This window comes from Alosa pseudoharengus, unplaced genomic scaffold (assembly GCF_046254945.1).
Source record: "Alosa pseudoharengus isolate Yale_2024_CS ecotype anadromous, Long Island Sound unplaced genomic scaffold, YU_APseudo_1.1 YU_APseudo_1.1_scf_11, whole genome shotgun sequence".
Taxonomy (NCBI): Eukaryota; Metazoa; Chordata; class Actinopteri; order Clupeiformes; family Clupeidae; genus Alosa; species Alosa pseudoharengus.
The window spans coordinates 13,391,857-13,397,262 of record NW_027468576.1 but is presented as its reverse complement, the minus strand read 5'-3'; the positions used below and the strand labels follow the sequence as shown (position 1 = coordinate 13,397,262).

The window sequence follows — 5,406 nt, the reverse complement described above, 5'->3', positions numbered from 1 at the left end:
CACGAAGTTAAGTGTGAGTCTGCGCAGTACTGGGGGGACCAACTGAAAAATCGTTCTATTTGACTCAGTGCCCTCCCATTGAAAACGACGGAGTCTGTTCGTCCATTTATTTTACTGTCTATGGCTACGCCCCTGGCTATGCTACCTCATGTTCATTTTGCTCGGACCCCGTTAAATCACCGCTTGCGGTTATATTATTATTATTTTTTGTTATTTTTTTTCTCCCTAATTTTTTGTCAGCTCTAGCGCCTATGCCCTTTGAGACAGAGACAAGTGAGGAAGGTGCAAATATTATGTAATTTATCATGGGAAATTATTGGAAATGTTATTTCTTGTTTATTCTAATTGCAAACCACACACATCCATTCGTAATCACACGTACACTTTTAATACCTTGAAAAGACTCATTTAGTTTATTTGATGTTGCCTAGCAACGCAGCCTTCAGAGCAAAGATTCTAGAACAGAGCTTCAGAGAGACACGTTTTGAGTTTGTGGCCAAGTACCTAAAATATCGGTTTCCATGTGTATGTGCTGGATGGTGTGCTAGCTTTATGAAAGTGTTTTATAGAGTTACAGACATAATGAGTCATGTTGTAGCGGTCAACATAAATGTGCCCCTTCTGTTATTAGAATGCTAAGCGGAGAAGCATGATGGGAGAGTATTATTAAAAATGTTACAAGTATGCAAATTCATATGTTTACAGGCATTTAGGTTTTACTGTGTTTTGTTGTAAAGACATGCAAGGCATTCTGGGCCATGTAATGAACAGTGGTCGGCAGCTGAAAGAAGTACTGAAAGACTCTCATTTCGTTTATTTGATGTTGCCCCTAGCAACCCTGGGTGCAGCCTACAGTCGTCCAGTTTCAGAGTGACGAGTTCGTGGCCAAACAAGTGCCCCGTAAAACGGTTAACCAAAAAATCTCCGGAAAACTCCGTTTATGCGTTTGGTTCTAAACTGTGGTAAACGGAGTTTTGGGCAGCCAACGTCACAGTATGCAACAAGTACACCAAATGTGCGACCAATGTTTACATTAGGCAAGTTCGACTTCGGCTGAGTCTGACTTGTGGGGTGTACTACGAATCTCGATTAGTTGGTTAGCGAGGTATGTTGCGCTCAAAGCCAGGCTATGCTGTGACACGAAAGTGGATCTGTTTTAGTGTCGCTATATCACCATGGTATTTTATGCTGTCAACCAAACCTGGTCGGGAGGAGGTTATGTGCTAAGTTATAGCTCAAATCGTGTAATCTACCGCACACTGACCAATCAATTGTCTTAAAAACGAAGTTATCTCACGTGTAGGATTCTGTCATATATCTTACAGGTGGAGCTCCGCCTCTACTAACATTTTGGATCTCGAATGCGCTTTAATAGTGCTGTGCGTGCAAATATCCCACTATGGACGTGCATACCATACAACAACTGATGACAATTGATTTATTTGATGTTATAGGTTAGACACAAAAAATGACCGCAGTGTAGATTAAGCTATCGCTCATGAATGCGGAAGTAATCGTTTTTAAATAGAGGCCGTCTTGTGCGTCTCCACGTTACACGATTGGCCAAAGTCATCCCAACACCGAGAACGCGCACAGATCTGAGCTGAAAGCCTAGTTTGACAAATATATCACATAACAGCAATCGTAGTATCACTTAACGTATACCCCTGAGTCAAGGCTTTGTCAAGCCTCGATATGTCTACATAGCCTAGATATGTCTAACGTGCTTCGTAGTATACCCCACTGGTCTGGCTTTCTACGTAAACGTGATCTTCAGAGGCTAGCCGGGAGGAGCTACAACAGAGGGCAGCTCATCCCGGACAGACAAGCTACAGTCTGCCTGACGTGACTCGCGGGAGATATCGCGGAATGTTGTTTCATTCTTACTCATTAAAATGAGCATGATGACTGACGAAATAAATTCTTATGATGTAGTTTAAATAAACCACTGTTGTCATACAGTTAACAGGCCTGCATTGTAGCACATAAATTCAATATCAAGTGTTTTCCCCATAGATACACTGTAACAAGATTCCGTGATTTTCACAGCATCACTGCTGTTTTTGGGGAAAATGTGTACTGTATTTGTGAATACAGTATGTTGCTGTGGTTTCGCTATGAATTATGGTCAAAAATGGTCAAACTACAGTAATAAAAATTTGCTGCGAATCATAACACAGTAATAAATCTGACTCCTCCCTCACTTGTCAGCTTTTTGAAAATTTTGAAAAAACATGGCGGAAAATCAGTTGGGGTTTTCTGTTTTCTTTTTGCACATAAATACAAAGTTAAGCTCCCAGATAGCAAGGTGACATTGATATTATGTTGATTTTCCATCTAAATCATTATTTTGAAAAGATATTGAAAAGTCATGGATTTATGGTTTACTGGGAAATTTTGACGTGGTGATTGAAACGTGCACCGCGCGACGACGTTTGAACTGTCGGGCGGGAGATCATTTTTGAGCAACAGTTCAGTCAGTCAGACCAACGGTGTTCAGCACTCTGACAAGTTCGCAGCTCCACCTTAATGGTAAGCAAGCATTTATTTATGTAACGTTAATGTTTCATTGTGAAAGTGTACTACATTAAATTCGGGCATGTGTACAGTCTATGTACGTTGTACTGTCTAACTTACAACTCATCCATGCTTGTTGGATCGATCAACTAAGTAAGTAGCAGCTAACGTTAGGCTAGCTATCATAGTTGCTGTTGCTGTGACGGTGGCATTAACGTTAATGTTTTATGTTACGTTAACGTTATGGCAGTCTCATTTATATTAGGCCTACCTTAGTTCTCAGTAAGTTACAGTTTATTATATTCATATCATTTATATAAAACATTCACTAGTAGTGCTAGGCCTAGCTGCTAGTATGTTACTGTCACAAATGTTAGGCTGAAGATGATGTGCTGCTGGTTAACGTTAACGTGGAGGTTTAGCTGACTTATGTAACGTTAACTCCCCGTAATCATGTACGGTTTTGTGAGTTTAATAGGCGAACTTTAGCAATATTGATATAAGTTAACTTTAAGTCACATCTGACTATCATTAACCGTTGTTCAGACGAACAGCGCAAATGGCTGTTGCTGCAAGCAAACATCATCAATGAGCTCACCCAGCTGGCTAACGTTAAATATACCTTGCGAAACTGAGTTATGCTAACACCTTCTTCAGCCTGGCATTTTGACAGTAAACTCAAAAAACATACAGTATATATATATAAATGATTATTCTAAAGTTTCACTTGTAAGTACCCTTGAGTTTCAGTTGAACATTGTTATCTAACACTATTTATCTTTTCTTCTTCTATTTCTGCTAGGTGCTGCTTCACTCTGCTACTGGTGGTGGATCAGGCTGACTGCAACCGTTGGTCTAACGTTAGGATGCAGCACACGAGAATTTCTAAACGGAAAAAAGTGAATAAATGTACTTGCTTTTCAAACTGATAACAAGTTGTCAATGGTTATTTATGCAAGTTTGTGTAGCCTAAACCATACCTAGGCCTAGCCAAATTTATCCTGGCTGTAGATAAAGCAGGATATGAATTTCCCAAAATGACTGTATATAATATTACAGCACTGGTATTACTACTGTACTTAGTTACAGTATGATCCATAAGTACTGTGATTAAAAATACGGTAGACAATTCAATGCTGTATACATTACAGCACTGGTAGTACTACTGTAGTTTGCATTTACAGTATCAGGCATAGGTACTGTGATTTCATATACAGTAGGTGTACTGTAGAGTGAAATACAGCAACTTGCTGGTTATTTGCTGCCAGCAAGTTGCTGTAAATTTTACGTTAAACTTTTTACAGTGTATATATACTGACTAGATGTCGCCTTGACTACTGCTGTTCATTGGAACGAATGCGTCAATCGAGACGCCATCTTGCCGCGGTGGTCCACTCCTCTATAATGCATTAGCGTCAATTTAGGCAAAGATCTAACGAAAATAAAATGACTAGACTCCCGAGCTGTTCCGAGAGAAGCTGCCCTTGGCAAGAACGCTGCTGTCTCAAACTGCAAATTGAGCGTCCTGTGTCCTCGCGTTCTCCAGAGTCTGGACTCACGATCTTAACTTTTCAAGTTTGAACTTTCAAGAACGGGAGACCGTTCTTTAGCGTACTTTGTATTGAGAAAAGCCCTTAGCCTGCAGTCAGATCTTGCAGTTGCCTTCCACGAGCTAAAACACGCCCTCATGACGTCAGTTCAAAGACGTGATAGGGCCATTTGGCATAGATATATATACTGACTAGATGTCGCCTTGACTACTGCTGTTCATTGGAACGAATGCGTCAATCGAGACGCCATCTTGCCGCGGTGATCCACTCCTATAATGCATTAGCGTCAATTTAGGCAAAGATGTAACAAAAAATAAAATCACCATAAATCGTCAAAATCTCAAGCAACTATCTAGTTTTTTGGGTTGTTCCAACTGACAGGCATGTGTTTATGGTCGAGTCTAGAGAAAACTAAGCTTTTGACGATAATAAAGATACATTTTACCCGTCTAGCCCCATAGACTCCCATTCATTCTGCACTAGCTATCGGCGGCCCCTAGAGGAACAATGAGTGAACTGCAACCAGGTTCGATACAATGAAAGTATACAGGATCTCCGTAGACAGGCTCTGGTTGAGGCCACATACCTCTCGTCTCGTTGACTCATGTAAGTTGTAATCTCACCAGAAGTTGCTGTAGATCTGTAGAACATTTACTTCCGTGCTTTAACATGGTCTGCTACTACATAGGCCAGTCGTTACTTTTAAAATCATGGGTCAATGCTTTGGGCGAACGAGATGTAGCTTAATTCACAAATAAAAAAGCCATGATAAAGGTGATTTTCTGACGTTTCAACAATGAAACCGAGTTTGCCATCATTGTGAGAACTTATGTGAGATATATATACTGACTAGATGTCGCTTTCTGCTTCTCAGCATGCGTCAACACCGCCGCCATCTTGGAGCGGGGATCTGAAGCTCTAAACTAGTTCTCCCGTAATGTCAGTGTTACCTATTTAGCGACGCTTGGCCATCCCCAGCGATAGAAAACCTTTTTAGCGATTAGCGACAAATTTGGGAAGTTCTCACAATGATGGCAAACTCGGTTTCATTGTTGAAACGTCAGAAAATCACCTTTCTCATGGCTTTTTCATTTGAGAATTAAGCTACATCTCGTTCGCCCAAAGCATTGACCCATGATTTTAAAAGTAACGACTGGCCTATGTAGTAGCAGACCATGTTAAAGCACGGAAGTAAATGTTCTACAGATCTACAGCAACTTCTGGTGAGATTACAACTTACATGAGTCAACGAGACGAGAGGTATGTGTATGGAGTAAAACTTGTGTCACCTTAAACCGAATTTGAATATGAATATGAATATAAATTTGAGCAATTGTAT

At 40.5% G+C, this 5,406-nt stretch overlaps 1 long non-coding RNA gene across 1 annotated transcript; it reads left to right on the top strand.

Moving 5' to 3' along the window:
* The first annotated feature begins 2,447 nt into the window (after nucleotides 1–2,447).
* Nucleotides 2,448–3,452, top strand: LOC143114775 (uncharacterized). The gene is made up of 2 exons (XR_012984994.1): nucleotides 2,448–2,532; nucleotides 3,320–3,452. It is a non-coding gene; the product is annotated as an uncharacterized LOC143114775 (long non-coding RNA).
* Nucleotides 3,453–5,406: the final 1,954 nt, after the last annotated feature.